Source organism: Protopterus annectens, chromosome 17.part0 (genome assembly GCF_019279795.1).
Source record: "Protopterus annectens isolate FY-2018-M chromosome 17.part0, PAN1.0, whole genome shotgun sequence".
NCBI lineage: Eukaryota > Metazoa > Chordata > Ceratodontiformes > Protopteridae > Protopterus > Protopterus annectens.
In genome coordinates, this window is record NC_056751.1 from 475,405,680 (window position 1) to 475,427,352 (window position 21,673).

Here is a 21,673-nt window from a genome sequence, read left to right on the forward strand (position 1 = left end):
GCCATATACATATACATGGCACTGTACAGCGATTCAACATCCTGCCATGTATCACCTGTTTGCACATGTGATACACATGGGACACTGGCTAGCCAGATGGTACTTGCAGGGATGGATATAAACTATAGCATGTACAGTCAAAGTCAACTAGTGGGCTATACGCCATGGGCCATGTATGAATCTAGGATGAAAGGTTACCTGGCAGTAGCCAACAGGTGGGTCTGTGGGGCCAGGTGGAGCAGTGCCACATTACTGATCCACAGGGTTAATGATACATATACCATGCATTATCATGCGGTCATCACACCATGTCTGAGAGGGGAGCGATGTGCAGCTTTGATGGACAGGAATGCATAGTATGGTTTGACTATGCCAAGTGTATGGGACAAGGATCTGTCCAGCATGTGGAAGGTGGATGTCCATGAAGTATGTGTTCGAGATCAGGATGAGTACGTGTAGCATGTCCAACATCACTGGGCTGGACATGGAATTATTCAGGGTATGCATCATACTACATAGTGGAGATGGGGAATGGGAAGGCTGGTGTAGGCCATCTGCACATGGCCAATACCCCTTAAAGGAAATATGTGATGTGATATGGGTCACTTGAGTGTTGTGTATGGCTGGACAATGATCTCTATATTCATGAATGGCACCCTATCATTATTAGGGTTGCCACATATGACTACCTGACAGGTGTGGTGATGTAGCTATCACAGGAAAGACTACCTGACAGGTGTGGTGATGTAGCTATCACAGGAAAGACAACTGCCCAGCTGCATCCCTCACAAACAAGTGTCCATTATGTTAACCACTACCTAGATGGTAGTTCATGGGTACAGGGTTATTAACATAGGGGTGACAGTGACAATACAATATGTAGCTGTCAGATTGTGGCCATATGTCACAAACACCTCACCCACAAAGTCCCTTCTATATGTTGTCAACAACACTCCTGAGTCAGCTATTGCTCCTAGGTCATAGTCATCCGCATACCTAAATAGGCAGATGCCTTCTGTTTGTCTGTGAGGTATGGACTACAATGAGGGGGAATAAAATTCATTAATCCTGACATACTGTAGCTGCCACTGATTATGTATTATTCCGACACCTTCTGTAGTGTTGGTTCTGCCAGCAGTCCTGTTGCAAAACACTCCTGTGACATAGGAATGTACATATAGTATACAGAGTGTAGGTGGTACACAGTATGTGTGATGATGTCCTATGACCTGGCAAGGTTATGGTATGCAGTGTGACATCAACCACACTGTCATCTACTTCTGTACTGCTGACATCACTTAATTGATCAAGGTTCATGGCCTTCCAGGCCAGACTCAGCAGGGTAGTAGTAAAGTACTTCCCATTATCAGTGGTATCTCCCCCTTTGTGGGTTGTGATACCTGTTGGTGTGCACCATTCAGTGTGTACACAACCTGACATGGAGCTATGTTTCACATGATGTGTACGTGGAGAGCATCTTGTTTTGCCATATGTGTATGATACAACCTGTGATGTGGACAGGTCCCATGCAGCCTGAGTGCAGCTTGTACCTGCATAGTTGTGGGTACAGGGGCACTGTGGTGTAAATGGATATATGCTTGTGTACCTGTTGGGGGGAGGGGGCCATGTGTTTATGTTATCCAAGACCCTATCTGGATTTCTTATTCATGCTAATCACTTGTTCAGGACTTGTAAGCACTATGTAAGCTAATAATACTATAGCACTCAATCTTCCTCATTACCTAGAGGTAAGGGTGAACAGGTTTTGTACATACTTTTCTCACTTGCTTAGAGTAATTTAGCTCTTGTACTCACTTTCCTCACTTATCTAGGTGAATGTAGTTCTATATTCAGGCATGTCCAAGAGTCAATTGCCAGTGTTCTCACCTGTCTATCTGATGAATCTGGACATCTTGAGGCAATGTACACATTGCCTCATGTACACAGACAAGCCTCTCCCACTACCACCCAACACTACAACCTGTGAGAGATGCACTCATCTAGCCAAACTGGAGGTAAAGGTCTCTCCAACCAAGCCTGACCCTGACTGTCATGTGGAGAAGGTACACATTTGTACAACACCACATTCATCACATAAGTCTCACTGAATCTACCCCACCATTAACTGGGAAAACTACTCATGTACCAACACATTAGCTCAATGGTTTCTGGAATTCATAAACACAAATGCCCTGACTCAACATATCCACACACCCACCAGTGGCAACAATATCCTAGACCTAGGTATTACCAACATGAGTGACTGGTGCTCCACACATGAAGCCAACTCCTCGTAGGTCCGATCAGACCATGTGCTGAACACAGTTGATATCCACATCCTGCCCCCACTCCCCATTAAGGGAACCACAGTATAATATGTCTACAAGGCCAACTACATGCTTCTTATACAGACATGGTAGACGTCATGACACCCATGCAGATGGACAGTACTGTTACAACTGCTGAATCCTACACAAATGCACTCTATAAGCACTTACACAAGTGCATGGCTTGTGCTATGCCGAACAGAGCCAGGACGCTATACTCCTAATTAATGGAGCCAATCTGGTGGTCCCCTGCCATAAACAAAATGTATTACAGGAGGAAGACACTGTTGAAAATGAGAGTACAATCCCATGCATGGAGGAACTCCCTGGCCAGCCTCAGTAAGAAAGTGAGATCCCTTATAAGATCCTCCAAAGCTAGCTACGAAAACTAAAATGCAACTAATACCAACAACAACCACAAAGCATTCTATAGCTATGTCACATATCTTGATGTCAACAACCAGATCTGCTCTCAGATACAGCACAAAGGCATGAACATTGCAGAAACAAATGATACTGGCAACATCCTGGCAGATCCCTCTCAAAGCTGCACACTCTAAAGGCAATATCACAGCATCCATGGGACTGGACAACATCCCAGGCTGCATTTTACATGAACTTTAGAACATACTGTCTCCCCACCTAAGCACCATGTTCAATAATAGCCTCACATCGGGCATAGTGCCCCCTGAATGGCATACAGCAACAGTTATCCCACTCCACAAAGGTGGTGCCACAATGGACCATGGGACCTATTTCCCTATAGGCCTGACTAGCCTGGTCTGCAAGGCTATGGTGCACATCATGGATCACAGTCAGAGACATTGGGTACCTCCAAACATTTGACCCTCCCTGTTTGGCATTGTTAAGGGCAGACCATGCCTCCTAAACCTGGTAGACTTCTTAGAGTCAGTTACCAAGGCATTAGATGAGGGTAAGGAGGTCCACACAGCCTACCTAGATCTCTCATAGGCTTTCAACACCATTCCTCCTTCTGGTATTATCAACATACCCATCTGCCTGAACATTAACTCCTACATCATGTGATGGTTTGCAAAGTGGTTCATGGACAGAACCCACACAGTGGATTTGCATACCTTAGGTCCGACTGTATACCATTTACAAGTGGTGTCCCCCAGGGCTCAGTCCTAGGACCCCTCATGTTTTGTATATACTTCTCTGATGTACAGACAAGCACAGGAGGGCTTTGGCTGAAAAGGTTTGCAGACAACTGCAAACTAGGGGGCATAATTGTTTCCCCAGCTGTTACAGACACCTTCTGGAAGGGTCACACTGAGACGGATACCTGGTGTTTATATATTGGCGTCAAGCTAAATGCCTAAAAGTGCATAGTCATCCCCTTTGGCTATAACTAATTACCCGCGAACTACCACATAGGTGCTAGTCCCCTACATACAGAAAAGGTAATAAGAGATCTGGGAACCCCAGTAGATATCAATCTCTCCTTTGATACCCATAATGACAAGGTGGTTCGAATATCCTTCTACATGGCCCCCGGGAACCCCAGTAGATAGCAATCTCTCCTTTGATACCCATAATGACAAGGTGGTTAGAATATCCTTCTACATGGCCCCCCCTAATCTCTAATGGGTTTGTATCCAGATCAGAGGAGGCCATCGTGTCTCTACTCGTGACATATTACACCCATTAAAGGATACAACATCCCATTTGGGATATACCTTACAAGACAACTGCAACAGCTTGGAAGACCACACCAGTACCACACCAACAGGATTACTGACCTCAAACAGATGACCTATGCAGCCCAAACTAAGAAACTCCAGCTGTACTCAGTTGCATACTGCATACTCACAGGCGATCTCTGCTTGACATACAAGGTCCATGTCCAACCCTGTATTGCTGAGTATGCTCCACCTAAACAGAGGCCCCTGAGAGCCACATGCTCTAGGGATATACACCTAACCACAACGATGAGTAGGACATGCTGGACAGATAGATTCCTGACCCGGACACTCCCCATGCTTTGGAACATGATTCCAATGTACATCAGGCAGGGTCCCTCACTAGCACTCTTCTAGGGAAACCTTGACGTGTGGATGGGAGACAGACATGTACCCAGGGATCACTGCAGTGGATCTGCTGGACAGAGGCACAGGGAACTAATGGCTCTGTCGTTCAGAGGCACAGGGAACCAACCTATGGGGGTGGCGAAAGCCAACACACTCTAGCTAGGCTTACAAATACCTTTGGTAAGACAGTCTAGTACCTACCTTTGCACATATTACATGTCTTATGTGCATGGATAGTTAAATAGCTCTTCCATTTTACTTTTCTATCATGCTGATAAACTGTAGAATGACTAAAAGACATATGTATCCTGTTATTGTGTATTGTAAATGCCAATAGACATAACTAATGTTTGCCTAACATTACAGTAATGTTATGTAGCTTGTAATACATATCTGCCTACAATACTGTACATTACATAGTTATTGGCACAATATCCCACAATGCAAATCATAATTGCACAGTGGCCCAACCCTCCACATGTTATTCTCTGTAATACACCCATACGTATGGCTACAGTTACAATATATCAACATATACTATCTCCTGTTATAGCACATATTTGTTGGACCAGCCCTGCCACTGACATCTGCTGGTGAGGAGTATTTCTGTTCAAAGCCCTTATATAGCATCCCTTGTGGTGTATGCAGCATTTGCCTTGTGACCTACAGCAGTACAGACAAATACTACAAGCGTTACTATGCTCAACAATACATCACTACAAGATAACTGTTTCCACTATATGGATTGTGTGCACTTTAAATACTACAGAAAGGTACTACATACACAGACATACTGATTGTTCTACATACCTTAATAATAACCCGAGGTGTCGTTAACTGTTGATTCAATCCTTTTCAGTTTGTGTTTCAATGTTCTTTGTAACGTTCTGCTGGCATATACAGATGGTTTGAATGTGTAATAACACATCCTTTTCTAGTTACATATTGGTAACATGTGGTATCCTGTCCACCAATTGCTGTTCCAAAGTAGTTAATTAGATGCACATCAGCTGTGCAGCTGCTCCATTAGCTGATACCATGGCAACAGTGGTGTCTAACTGAGTACTCCTTTTGGGCATTGTCCGTTTGCCTTACTTTCAAGGAAGAAGGCCTGGATGTGTTGTTTGTGATATATTTCAACAGCTATATGGAGACACACAGAGATATATTAGCTTCATGACTCCCATAGACTGTGTATAATGGCTAGACAATTTAGTTCTACATGTGAGTACAGCTGTTATATTTCAAAACATTGCTACTTATGCAGGGTTTCTTTGTACCTGATACTTCTGCAGATGTTTAAGTCTGGCAAGGATGTTTGGCTAGCTCAAGGCCATATGGCTATGCATGAACTGTTATGTGGTGTACAGTGTGCTCACCAGACATCCTTGATTCGGTGTACAAGTGCAGCATACTGTGCTGTCACTCACTAATTGCTAACACATCTCGGTGTACACACAACCCTCTGAAACAGGATTAGTGCAAACAAACCCTGTTACATCAGCAGCTGTTCCATTGTATAACAGCTATTTCACATAGGGCCATGTTAGTGTGTCTCTGACAAGGTATGTTAAGGCTTCTGCAGATGTCATACAGAGAGTGAATGATTTCTGATGTCATTACAGTTTGTATTGTAATATGTTTGCATGTGGGGGTGATGTTGGTGGGTGTGGATAGCAGATGCAGGTGTGTAGGAACTGCTTTTATACATAATCTCTATGTGCATGAGGGTTCCTTCCCTATTTGAACACCTATCCTTTTGTAGACTAATACAATGGTAATTGCAGGCTGATTCATTAAGGCACTGTTATGTGGTTCCTGTATATCATGCAGGTGATGTTAGTCCTTGAATCCCTTTGGTAATACATCTGAATGTAATAACGTGTTGCTACATGAAAGCTGTGTATTTCTGTCATAGGTATTTGCAGTCATCGTAGTTGTGTTGGTGACTGGCCCTCTTTGGTTAGGGTTACCACCTTTTCATATGGCCATAATGGGACCTTTATGGAACACGCATCTGATTTTACAGGCCGACACAAACCCACGGTCAGTCCAAGGGATAGAACTTTCCTTTCATGCCTAAATATAAGCTTATTCTTGTAGCAGTTTGGTTGCTTATCCTGTTTCCTGTAGCATGTAGATATTTTAGCTACAGAAATAACTATTGTATGCAACTATTACAGTACATATGAGACATAATTATGTCCTTCAATCCCAGGACATTTGCCACGTTTAATATATTTGGTCAGGACAAAAACGCCCAAAGAGGGAGTATCCCTTGCAAAGTGGGACAGGTGGTAACGCTATCATTGGCTCATGTCCATAGCACATTATTGTAATAGTGTATAGGCATATACTCTCCATATCCTTTGTTCATAAAGGTTGATAGTGGCAGAATGTGTGATTGCTATGGTCCATGTTATACACATATATGAACACTTCAACTGCTGTATACGGGAGACCTACGGAATCCCGAAACCATAGAGTTCTGATGCACACAGTACCGGGACCAGACTCCCATACCTCACATTACCAACATCGACAGTAACTCGCGAAAGTAACACGAACATGGAACACACACAAACACACAGACACAGTGCTATCCAACCCATCCAAACAAACCATCCAACACTACGTATGAGCAGGTGGCCAAACCCTCATACACCTCCCATGTAGGTGTCTGCGCCCCCCACACCACCCCCTACTTTAATATTATACCTCCTAAGTCACGCAAACGGATGCACAAAGCTAACCCACACCCACATATTACAGTCCCCCAAGAACACACACCACACACAGAACACACACTTACACACACTACAGTCGTAAGAAACACACTTACACACAGTAACCTACCTGAACCGCAACACCAGAAGCACTGACTAACTGTCCATTAACATTGTGAGTTTACACCTCGCGCATCTGTAAAGCAGTTGGTTTGTGGTAGGTATCCCATTTATATGTATCTCCATGGTTATGTAGATGTTGTTAACTTATATATCTACATATATATGTATATCTCATATATCGACATATCTCTCTCTCTCTCTCCCCCTCTCTCTCTCCATATATATATATGATGATGTGTGTGTGTGTGTGTGTGTGTATATATATATATATATATATATATATATATATATATATATATATATATATATATATCATACACCTTTCATTGGGTACATGCCGGTTTGTCCTATTCCAACACATTCCTACCTTTTGTATTTTATCCTATCAGTATACATGACTGCCATTGGTACATCTCTGGTAGCTTAATGGTATGTTTTTGTGATGAATCTGTACATGGTTGCGTGTTCTAATCCTGGCAGTGATATCTTACCTCCCAGAGCAGGCACTGGTAGTGCAAGGGTGATTAACGCACATTTCAGTGGTTGTATGTTCCACATGTTTATTATTCTTTGGAGAACTACCTATATATGCAAGCTGTGTTTAAGGTATACTATGTAACATGTACACATCTGTGAAGATTCTTGTCAGGGATACTCCCCATTATTTGGAACTACATGAGAATACATGCTACAGTGTAATATATATATATATATATATATATATATATATATATATATATATATACATATATATATATATATATATATATATATAATCTACTGTATAAGAGAGGAAGGGGTGATGTATTGTGTTAGTGTTTTAGAGACATGTAAGTTGTGTGTGTAGGCAATATTGAATGTATATAATAAGTAGTATATTCTGATAGTCTGTTGTTGATATTATATTCTGTTTTAATCAAATACACATGAACATTGCTTTGTACCATACCATCTTAAGGATACTCACAATATTCAACTTACAGGAAAAAGAAGTCTTAATGAAACAGTAGTTAGTTCAGGAAATGCATATTTATTTGTCAATGATCTAAGGGGCAGATTAACTACTTTTGCATCCCCCTTTTATATATGGATATGAGACCTTATTATTACAATATCATGAATACTTGCAATCTGACAAAAATGAAACTTGTTACATTTTAAAAAAGATGATTAAAATAGTTGTTATAAAGTAGAAATGTTAAAAAGAAAATATAATTACATGGACTTAGAAATAAAGTCTTGGGATTTAAGACGAAGATGAAAATAACTGCTCTAGAGTAGCTCATATAAGCCAGGGAACAGATATTGTTCTCAGAAGTCTTAACTGCATTGAATGCTATATATTATTTTGAGGTTTTACTAATTTTATTTGAAGAAAATATCATTCAGCTCTGTTTAGATCTGGTTACTCATAGGATTACTTTTGCTTTTTCATATGCTGATACCAATGAACTGTACTCGCTTGATCACAAAGACACAGATGCATGCGTTCATGCCCTGACACACATGCTTTAATCCCTTATATAACTTAGCTAACACTGACTGAGATTTCATTATACTGATTGTATGTTTCAGATAGATTTGGCCTGCAGAGTTCATAGAAGTTATTTAATGTAACTTAGATACAACTTGTATGAAGTGTTGCAAAAGAAACAGCAAAGTAATTTATTTTCCCTATCAAAGGATTATGGTAGTCAGCAAGTCTTATGTTTTCCTTATAAAATATGTTTGTCACAGTAATGATGCCAAACTGCCTCCATTGCAACAAGCAACAATTTCTATCTAAAATTTGCTACAGATGGAACTGTGGCATGCAAGATGTTAATAATTAATAACCTTCCTAAACAGAGTATATATAATGCTCATGAATACTTGATTAGAGCAGTTTATGGCTAGGATGATAACACAATTTACAGAGGGGGAATATGTGTGGTTCTTTTGTAAATAACAATATAATGAAGTTGCTCTACTCAGTTTAACTGTTCCTTTCAGTGCAGATGAATAATATTGAACTCTGCAATGGCACCTTTTCAAAAAGCTTCTCTGTTTGTAGTGCCCATTATGATTCATTATTATCTATTCAGAAAAGTTGCAGAAAGAAAATGATATTAAACACCAGGAACAAATGCAAATTTTTTTTTTTTTTTTACACATGCTGTTTTATTTCTACCATTAAGACATAAAACAGCTAGTTGCAATATGTAATTCTGAGCTTTGCAGAATTTTTAAATTCGTTGGAAAGATACTTGATGTGTGTTTATATATAAAGTCTAAGATGACATTTGCATTTTAAAACTGTATTTCATCTTATTTAGTTTAGGCTACCAAAGAAAATTGTTTTGTCTGTGTTCCAAATGAAAAGATGATTCCCAGGAAATGCATTTCAACAAACGTCCATTATTTTTTCCTTTCAAAGTAAGGATGAGAGTTTTTGCAAAATGTTACACATGTTTGTTTAACACATTTCTTGAAATATTTGATTTTAAAATTGTTAGACTTGATTTTTGTGCATTTAATAACAGTTGGCTTTAATACTATCTGTGCAGCTTTCCTGCAGTGGATCGAGATTATTGATTGCTAATGAATGTAATGAATGCATATTTTTCGTAAAAAAAATAACAAAAAATTAATAGCATTCTACAGTGGTCACCATAGATTAATAGATTTTTATATTTGCAAATAGATTCTAAGTCACCTTATGTACTGTGGGACCTTTGTAAGATGATGCAGCCCCCACTTAACTATCATATCCTTAGATGGCTGATACATACCTCTGAACTGTACAGATAAGGTTTTCTGGCAAATTAGTGACAAATCATTAAAAACTGAAGTTAGAAAATAACGACAGGCACTTGAGTTTCAGACGTCATATCCCTCAGAAAATTCATGCTAATGCAACATCTGTTATTCCATCGACTTTCAAAGTTTGTAAGAGCAATATTTAAAAATTATCCTTATTTTTAGGCCTTTGTCCCACTTTTATTTATGGCTTTGCTAGATTTATTGCTGTAAGAAGTTGAGAGGTATGTTGATAAATACAATAATGATGCTCATGGGTTATAAGACATGAAAAAGAAAAACTGCAGGAAATTATTTTCTTGTTTGTATGATTTCATAAGGATTAATATGAAGTCACAGAAATATTTAACTCATTTACTTGAAAGTATGCTACATACCTGACAAATGTGCCTTAAAGGCTGTATTTCAAATCATTTGGGGTAGCCCTACAAAATATAGAAACAAATGAGGTTTGGGAATAAACCCACTTATCCAGAGACACATTCAGTGTGTAGTGATTAAGGGGAGATGACCAAAAAGAGGGTTTAGAGGTCTGGTGAAAGGATGTTAGGACTGGGAAAGAAGGGGAAAGATGCTAGTTAGATCTCCTGGGTAAGGAAAGGGTAATTTAAGAGGGAGAAGGGCTGGGGAGGAAGTGAGGTAAGTGTAAGAAAGGACTTAAGGGTTTTTTTTATGTGAGTGTAGCTGAGTAGAAGCTCAGATTTAGATGTGGCCTTGCTGCTGTAAGGATTATGTCCATGACTACCAGTAGGTACTTTTGGAGCAGGTAGGCCTCAGGTTAATATGGGTAAGTATGGTGAAAATGCACTTTTGTGAAAACTGACTCACTGAAACAAAACAAAAAAAAAAAAAACATGAAACACGTGCATGCAGGGGGGCAAGCCTCCCCTGCACTTCCCATTTGGGGGGGGGGCTCACTACTTATATATACTAACTCTGAGATCGCACAACAGTTGGAAAAAGGGAATATTTTCTTATTCTCACTGTACTGTGATCTAAGACGACAAGCTCCCCTCCCATACACCACTGAAAAACACAGTACCTGAACCACAACAGGGTCCTGGGCCTTGTGGCTTCATATTGCTGCAATGATTTTCATGAAAGTGCATTTTCGAATAAATGCACTTTCATGCAAACTGATTCCCAAAATTGCAATTCAATGAACTGTAATTTTGATGGGTCAAAGTAGACCTATATATATCTATATCTATCTATATCATATCACACACACACACACACACACACACACACACACACACACACACACACACACACACACACAAAATCCTGTAATATCGAATTTCAGAATCTCAAGATCCTAAAGCCGAAACCTTAAAATCGCAAAGCCCCAGAAGCGAGAAATTAAAAATTGTGACTAGTACACTAACCATACACCACACAAATAGACATGTACACACCTTCCCTCCACACACAAATACACAAACTTACACTACATGCAATCAGGGGGGCAAGCCTCCCTACACCCTCCATGTGGGAGGTGCACACCCCACACCCCCCCTACTTAAATATACTAACTGAAGGAACAAAAAAAACACAGTACAAACTTGAAAAAACAACAAAGGCAAGGGTCTACTCCAACAAAAACTTATTAAAGTTCAAAGATCAAGGTTAGTGCTTTTGCACACATCCAGTATGTGAACTTCTTCAGACAAAAAACCATTGACAAGTAGTCACATATTTAATCTACTCCCTCAATGACATCACAAATCCAATTACGTTTTTAAAGGTCCCTCACATAAAAAACACATACAACATAGGGAACATGCAGTTAGCTAAAAACACACACACACACACACACACACACACAAACACACACACACACACACACACACAGATAACATTTCCTAACAAATACCATCAAATAAATAATTATATAATCAATGTTAAAGCCTAATTCATCTCTGTAGAGATGTAATTTTCAATATACATTTAATGCAGCAAAATTCTCAAATACATGCCTAGCCAAGACATTATTCATATGCTGTTTATTGATACTTTACTGGTGTTCAGAAATTCTTTGCTTAAAATGCCTTTCGGACTTACCAATATAGAAACTAGGACACAGTTGGCATTTTACAACATAGATCACTCCCACACTGTCACAGTTAAACTTGCCCCTGATTTTTCAGTGGCTATAATCAAAAATAAAGGAACTTGAAACAGCAATGAATTTGCAAAAAATTACATCTACCATATTTCCACATGCCTGCATTAAAAAGGGCCATAGCCAGGTATTCCTCCCTCGATGTTGGTGGTATAACACTTTCATTGCACATCTGTATTTCTGTCATCTGCGCAGTACTCATTCTCGACTGCAAAAGCAACTTCTCAGATGTAAGGACAATACCAAAGTTCAGTAATGATGTATTCACTTATTACATTTTCAGTGAACAGCACCACATATCAAACAACTTGCAAGCACTTCCCCATAATTAGACAGTGATTTATTGTTATGTCTAAAAGCACAATGCAGTTTAAAATGCATTGTAACTGACCTTTAAAACATTATGATAGCAACTGTTAATTGCCCTGCTAATAACTATTAATTTATAAACATTGTCTTACCTTTTGATGTCTGAGTTATCCTAAATAATTTGCCACCTGTCTTGGCTATTCAGGAATCAATATAGTGTAGCTCAACCTTGCTGCATAAATACAGACTGATTTACACATTTAATATGCAAATTAGGCTAATTTATATGTATGTCGTATAACGCAAACATGATGAAAAGCACATTGGCGACTTCAGATTTTTGCCAATTGTGAATATGTGTGACACACTACATGGATAAAACTGAAAAGCTATGGATGGACTTTGGTCATTTATAAACTCCACAGCAGTCCTCAGCAATGCCAAGCTGTTTGTGGACATGCACTGCTTGGCCAAAACTCGCCAATCTAAGGATTTTGGGGTAAAATTCAAAACGCAGTCATCTGAGTGACAGGTTTTAATGAATCTGAAGGTTAACTCCCAGTCATTTAAGTGTATATGTTGCACCCTAACAAGTAATACATATAAAAAAGTCCAAGAAATACTTAATCACATTAGTATTGACATTTATTTTCCACTACCTATTAAAAAAATGTTTATTATAAAAAAAGAATGGGTCTCACTTCATTGCATGAAACCAAATGCTGCTAAACTCATACATAAGAAAAATATGAATGCTATGAAGAAATATTACTGGCAGCACCTAATTGTTTTAGATAAACTTAGAAATAATCCATTAGTAATTGGATGGTCTAATGATTATTTCCCTTTAAGAAAAAAAATGTGAGACAAAGTAGTTTTGGTTACACCAAACTGCCCAGTGTTATCAATACCCAGTCTAATTAGCATGCTAATAAAAAAGGGTTTGGTCAAGGTGATGTCACATCCAATAGGGAGTGGTTCTTACCCTACTTACTACAGCCCTCACCATACTTTCCTCATTCTGTTTCTGGCTCTTCAAATGATGGCAGCATCTATGAAGGTACAAGGCTGCACTCCTGGCTGAGAAAGATACTTTAATTATGCTCTACCTAATGCATGACTAGTACTTGGAGAAGGTTCAGGTGGGCATGCATACCAGTACTTGGAACAATCAATATCTAGTAGGAGATGGATGACCACCTGTTAACCCTGACAGGTATGACCCACTTCTGTCAGCAGTGCTGTCACTGGTTGCAAATATGTACTTGAGGTGACATTTTGAAATTAATGTAAAAATAAATAGCATTTATGTAATCAGACATCCATGTGTCCATGACAGAGAGAAAATACTGCTATGTGTTAAGAGGTTACAGTAATAAATGAAAATGTCAGTAAAAATATAAAAATAGTAATCTGTATAGGTAACTCTGTAAATGTATCAGTAATGTTCAAATATCAGTAATGATGTCTGCATGAAATACAGTTATGAAGTTAAACTCGCAGTTACAGGTGTAAATAATTGTGCACCATTGCATTGGATTGAAATAGTTATAAGACCATTTTGCAATTATTGCAAGAATACAGTTTCTGTGAGAGATAACTAGGTAAAAGTAAAAACAACAATTGTTGAACTTAACTGTTTGTTCAGAAGTATTTCTTTCTGCACGTACAACATGGCTGAAATGGCACTCACCACACCATAGCTAGACTGACTGTTGATGGACAGAAATGGGGGTTAGTTTGCTGAAATAATGAACAGCACATATCCTTTTATAGAACAAGCTGTTTTACTTCATTACTGTACATTAGGCAAAGTTCTACAGAAAAGAAAATTCACATTTCTTTGAATAATTTAATTTCAGCATTTGCTGTTCAGGTTTTCTGCAGAGTGCTATGTGCACTTTTAGAAACAAGACAGAACTGCATTCATACTTCTACAGCACTCTACACAATGCAACAGAATATAGCTACTGTATTTTAATAATACACACCTATGCATTCAACAGTTACAATAAGACAGGATAAGACAAAAAGAAATTATTACAAGCAATATAAGACATGTATGTATATGTGGAATACAATCAAATACATATAAACAAGATTTTCCTTTTCCTTCTGACTGTGGAAGTGATCCAGTATAAGTCCTAACAGAACAAAGAGGCTGGTGGAATCTTGTGGTAAGAGTAACAGGTGAATGAAGCAACCCTCGCAAGTACGGCTGGTGCAAATGGCCAAAACATCTCAATCCAAATGCTAAAAAAGAGGCCGGCATCAAATGAGTAAATATTTCAATGTTTATTGTGGTAATACCAACAAAAACAGACCAGTTTCGGATTTGCTAACAATTGAGAAACATTTGAGAGATAAGAAAACCCACAAATTTAAGAGAGATATGGAAGACTACCAGTGGGGTAAGCCCTTTGGGTCTGAAAGAAGTGTTAAATTTTCTGATTTGGATAGTACTGCAACTAAATATAAGAGAAAAAGACCAAGGTCTATATTGAAAAAAAATCAAAAACTAATTATAACAGTACCTCTGGTGAGGATTCATCAGCCACAGATATAGAACATTTGAATACTCAAGGGTACCCCACACCCAAAATACAATGTAGCGTTGATTATCCTTTAGGTATATTAAACGCAGGGGAGGTAGGAAACAGAGAAACAATAGACAGTGTGGAAACCTTGTTGCATGTACTAGCACCTTGTTAAATGATTTTTATAATGTGCATAACATTTCATCTGTAGTTTTAACAGAAGTAGAACAACAACTTTTGAATAAAGGTTTGAATTATGTCCCTGGCTTTTTTGTTGTTGAAGATACGGTGGCAAATGATATAATGTCATTTTGTCGAGTACTTAATTTGAAACTATATTTTGGTTCTAAGGAAAACTCTCAAAGATTGACTGACTTCAAATTTCATAAGTCTACATTTATGCCCCCAATGAACAAACATGTTTCAGTATTTCAAGAGTCAGTGCTCAAAGATCTACATTTGAATCAGTCTAGAATTTTGAATCGTAATCTTTCAGCTGTGGAGCAACAGTCACTTACTAACCTGAAAAAGAATTCCAACATTGTAATTTTACCTCCTGACAAGGTTGGGGAAGTAGTTATAATGGATTCTAGCTACTATTCATTTGAGGCATATAGAAAACTAAAAGAAACAAGACACTATATAAATATGCTACTTGATCCCACTAGTAAATTTAAGAAAGAAATTGATTTTTTGTCTTCAAGCAGCAGTTTAGGAAGGTATAATAAGTGAATCTGTAGCCCAGCATTTAACAGTTGTGGATCCTCAGAAGCAGTATTTATATCTGCTACCGAAAATACATAAAAAGTTGGATAGGCCACCAGGGAGACCCATTGTTTCGGGTATGGGTTCTCTCACGAAACCCTTATCATTTTTTCTGACCAAATATTTACAGCCATTTCTTAAATTGGTTAGATCAAGAATTCAAGACACTACACAATTTGTAAAAATAATATCTGATATACAATTGGAATCGAACTAGATGTTATGTACATTAGATGTAACATTGTTGTATACTAATATACCTCATTGGGCAGGACTTGAAGCATTATAATATTGGTTGGATAAAACAGATATATACCCCCCAGGATTCAACACTTTACTGATATGTATAGCTGAACATGTTTTGACTAAGAATGTTTTTTACTTTCAGGGGGAATGTTATTGGCAAGTACAGGGTATGGCTATGGGAGCTTCTTTTGCTCCCCATATATGCTGACCTATTTATGGGATTTTTGGAAGATCAGTTGCTCTATGATAGTTCACATTATATGTTCATGGGGGAACTGGACATCTGGAGGAGATATCTTGACAACTGTTGAATGATATGGCAGGCAGATGAAACATACTTATTGGAATTTATACAGTACCTTAATGATAATAAATGGGGTATTGAGTTTACACTTAATTGGAATTTCCAGCAAATTAAAATTATGATAATACTTTGAGCTCCGAAGTTTTTTAGAAATACCCCCAATACAATAACTTACTTTTTGCAACTAGTTTTCATCCAAGTCATACCATCAAGAATATACCAAAGTCATAGTTTTTACATATTAAATACATTTGTTCTAACCAAGAAAAATATCAATACTATCAAGACGATTTGATTTGTAGGGTTCAAGTTAGGGTCTACAAATATAATAACATTGTCTTTGTTAGTAGTTGGGCTTCGGCACAAAATAGATTGGAATTATTGGAGTATCATGATAAATCCTGTAGAAACAATGATTTATTAGATTTGTAACTACGTATGGCAGAAATATTAATATAGTCAGGAACATTATTAATTCCAATTGGAATATTTTATTAGTTAATGATGAACTGTCTCAAATTCTTGCAACTAAATGTCAATTTTCTTATCGTAGGAGACATACCCTTGGGTGATACTTTATTTACTATAAATATGGCAATAGTAGCCAACATTTGGATCAGCAGCTAACATTAACTGGGGATAGACAGGTAGGTTATTTCCCTGTAGTCATTGCTCATTTTGTAAGATTATGGGTAAATCAAAGGGTCTAGGACTCTTGCACGAATGCATTTTTCAACGAATCGCTAATGGGTGGGCATACTTACATGAAAATGCTTTTCACCAAAGCAGCATTTTCACATAAGTATGCCTGTTGTGCCAGTCATACTATGGTGTGGATAAGGGAAGATTCCCTTTTTTCCACTGTAGTGTGATCTCAGAGTGAGAATATTAAAGTAGGAGGGTGCAGGGGGGCTTGCCCCCCTGCGTAAAAATAGATTTAATGTTTTGTTTTGTTTTTTAACACACTTTAGCGAAAGCGCTTTTTCGGTGAAAGCACTTTCATTAAAGTGTGTTCGGTGATAGTGAATTCGGACTGTTGAAGTTTTGTTCAACAGTCATAGATCCAAATCGAAAGAGTTTTCTAGCAAGAACACAAGCAAAGTATATGATATAAAAATGTTTTGCTAATTGTGAGACAGATTGGTTAGTTTATTTAGGTACATGGTCTTGCTCATCATTTTACATTGGCCAAACATCTCGCCCATTATGAATACGCATGTCTGAGCACTTTAGTGATATTTGGAAAAAACGGACATCCAGTGCTCTATATAAACATGTAGTCAGACACAGCTGAGCTAGATTTACTTTTATGGTAATTGTAAGATACAGGGGGATAGAACAAATAAATTAAGGTGGCATGGTTTATTAAACAAAAAAGAAAGAAGCTGAATTATAAAATTAGGTGCACTTTTTTTCTCCAGGTCTTAATGACCAATTGTTGTTAAGCTAAGAGAATTGAGGCTAATAGCATGTGATTTTTATTGCGACAATTAAGTAGGGTATAATTTGTTGTACTGATGTTTGTGTATTTGTCACTGAGGAAGGCAGTTTGCCAAAACCGGTCTGTTTTTGTTGGTGTTGCCGCAATAAACATTGAAATATTTATTCATCTGGTGCTGGCCTCTTTTTTTGCATTAAGAGTAACAGGTGTCCATAAGATATTTATTACTTAACTAAGCATAAAACAAATTATTGCACATAATTCAAGGTAGCATAAACAGTGGTACAAGAATGCTTTTAAAAATGATTCCATTGATAATCCCACAAACAACTGTTATAACTTTGCAGCTGAAAGAAATGCAAATAAAGACAGAAACAGATCAAGAAAAATGTGTTATACTGTCATTTTTAACCATGATCAAATGCACTACTTAATGATTTCTTTCACATTTGATGTCTGTGTTCTGTGAATTGTTTGAAAAGTGCAGAACTGAAACACAAAACCCTTACAAATGAAAAAGCACTTTCCAGTTCAATTACTCACAAATAAACATAAGCACTACTGTCATACCAGCAAACACCAAAGACAAATGAGGATAATGCCACTCTCTAAAAACTCCACTGTACATAACAACAAAGTAGAGAGAAGGCGCCATGGTTCAGATGTGGATACAAAACACTTTAATGGTAAAAAAAGGTAAAAATCTGAGCACTTTTCCATTCAAACTTAAGAACGCTTCATCAGACATACTCCCAAGTGTAGCAGCATGGGTTTAAATATAACTACCAATCATATTACTTCAAAAATGAACTCTCAAAGGGTGGCTCACTAATAAAACATTTAAAAGATCCTTTCCATAAAAGTATACATTATCTGTGCTCCTACTGTCATAAAATCACATATAATAAGATATTTGCATATAAACACAATAAAAAACACTTTTCAAACAGATAAACCTCTAAAAATACTATAAATATAAATAAAAACGTTGGTATGTTAATAAATGTTGACAAGCCTAATAACTAACATACAATCTCAAGTTGTTCAGTATAGTTCTTGAGGTTCCCTAATATAATACTCTTATTCATTAGTAATGATGGTTATAATAAGATATACTCTGTTACTTGAAATAATTTTGAGGAATGATGTTTTCTCCTTTAGTAACATGTATTTCCTACAGATAAAGGGTGTAATGATGGGCACTTCTTGTGCCACTTCCAATGCAATTTGGTGATGGTCCAGTGTGAGATTGAACATATTTTGAATAATTCACAATATATCAGAAAGATATCCTTTTACAAAAGATTCATGGATGATTTTTTTAATATGGGATGGCTCTATTTTCGAATTTGAAGCCTTTTTAAGTGATATTAATAAAGCGACAAATTTTCTTGAATTCTCAGCAAACATATTCCCTGATAGGATAGCATTTTTAGATGTTTACATCTATAAAAAAGTGGAACCCTAGAAACTGAGATGTTTAGTAAGATATGCAGGAAAAACAATCTTTTACATTGAGATAGCTTACATCCTCATGTGTACAAGACTATTATACAAGGACAGGGCCTCGGAGTCTCTAGGTTGACCCCCTCAAATGATGTATGCAATACTACATTGTTAAGATTGGAAAATGAGTTCTTAAGCCGAGGATACAAAGAGAAAGAAAGTAGTGTCTTAAGAGATGAGAAAGTAATAGAATGAACAAAGACCATTTTTTAACAGACGTTATGAAACTAATCTATACTGTGATAAAGCGATACCACAGCCGTCAGAGCACCAGGTCCAGAGGAGCACAAAAGTAGAGCTTTAACGCAATTTTATTTATTTAAAACACCAAAATAGCGTTTTCGCTACTGTTCAACAGTAGCTTCATCAGAAGTATAAAACAAGTTGGCGCCAAAGTCCGTTTAAAAAGTTTAAACTAAGTGACGTCACCATTTAAAACATGGACTTGCGCATTTAATTTGAACATAATTGTAAAGTTCGAATATGTAAAATGCAAGAATACAACGCAGAAGCACAAAAGCAAACAACTAAGAACTAAAGTTGCAGCACATAACCAGATAACATAACAACTGTTGTCTAAATACTTCCACTATTCGAATATTCAAACAGCACTTTAATGGTCCTAAACTTTTTGCCGTCTAAATTAGGCTTATCCAGGCTTTCAGTATTAAGGTAAGATAATGAGTAAAAACACTTTAATTCTTACACTAGAGGACAATAATGCCTCCACTAAAGATACTAAGAAATTAAACTAGATAGGTTCCCAACCTATAATTCCCTACTAAAAGGGGAGGGGGATATATTAGGTAAGTGAGAATAGTATTTAGAATAGAATAGAATAGAATTTTAGTAGGGAATTATAGGTTGGGAACCTATCTAGTTTAGTTTCTTAGTATCTTTAGTGGAGGCATTGTTGTCCTCTAGTGTAAGAATTAAAGTGTTTTTACTCATTATCTTACCTTAATACTGAAAGCCTGGATAAGCCTAATTTAGACGGCAAAAAGTTTAGGACCATTAAAGTGCCGTTTGAATATTAAATAGTGGAAGTATTTAGACAACAATTGTTATGTTATCTGGTTATGTGCTGCAACTTTAGTTCTTAGTTGTTTGCTTTTGTGCTTCTGCGTTGTATTCTTGCATTTTACATATTTGAACTTTACAATTATGTTCAAATTAAATGCGCAAGTCCATGTTTTAAATGGTGACGTCACTTAGTTTAAACTTTTTAAACGGACTTTGGCGCCAACTTGTTTTGTACTTCTGATGAAGCTACTGTTGAACAGTAGCGAAAACGCTATTTTGGTGTTTTAAATAAATAAAATTGCCTTAAAGCTCTACTTTTGTGCTCCTCTGGACCTGGTGCTCTGAAGGCTGTGGTATCGCTAGTTTCTCCTTTTTGTTCCGGTTCCAGTTTGTCTTGTCTCTATGGCTTCAGGGGATCCAGGCAGCCCAAGGAGTCCTAATCTTTCGGGTTCGTTAACCCGGCTTGACACTATGGATGAGTTTGATGTGCCGTCAATTTTTAAAGCTATTTCTCAACAGTTAGTTACACTCAACAGACGCTTAGACTGTCTTGATGAAAGAATTTCCAATCACGGCACACAAACCCGGTCGGAAGGTGGTTATTTACAGCAAAGCACATCTCAACAGGTTTCTGGGTCTCGCAGTTCTTCAATTCCAGCGGCGGAACCTCCTCCTCCAGTTTCTTTTGGTGGTACTCCGATACTGCCTTCTTTTACCGAACAACATGGCAGCACAAATAACCAGTATCCCGGTAATATGGGGCAAGTTCCTGCAACAACTTCAGCAGTTTTAGTGGATTCTAACTCACCGCTTATTGGGATTCCTATTTTAAGCGATTGGATTAACGGAACTGAAGGGCTTCTTTTTACACAACAGCAAGCACAGGGATTACCGGCAGTGAGTATGAACTTGTCCACTACTAACAATAATAATATTATCAGTAATTTAAAAGCCTTGGATTACAAATTAGTTAAATAAAAAAAATTCAGCTAGAGGTGTCTTACTTCAAGCAATGTCTAAATGACCATGTCATACCTAAAGGCCTACATAGTTCTTTTGTGCCTACAGGATTATTTATTGACGGGACATTCTTCGCTGAATTGAGGACTCTTTTTGATAACCAAGGCTTTCAATTATTAGAGTTGCTGATCAAACACTATTCTTTATGCATTTCAACTATCACAAAAGAAATAAATGACTTGGACAGTTTAATTAAACTAGATTTGGACTTTATTAGGTACAAATACGACTACACTAGAATATTTAACAGCATTGATGATCTTTTGGTCAAACTGAAAAACACTAAAGCTAAAAAGTTAAACAGGGACAGATTGGCATACCAACAAGGTAAAGCTTACCCTAAATTGGTGACTACAAATGTTAAAGGTGAC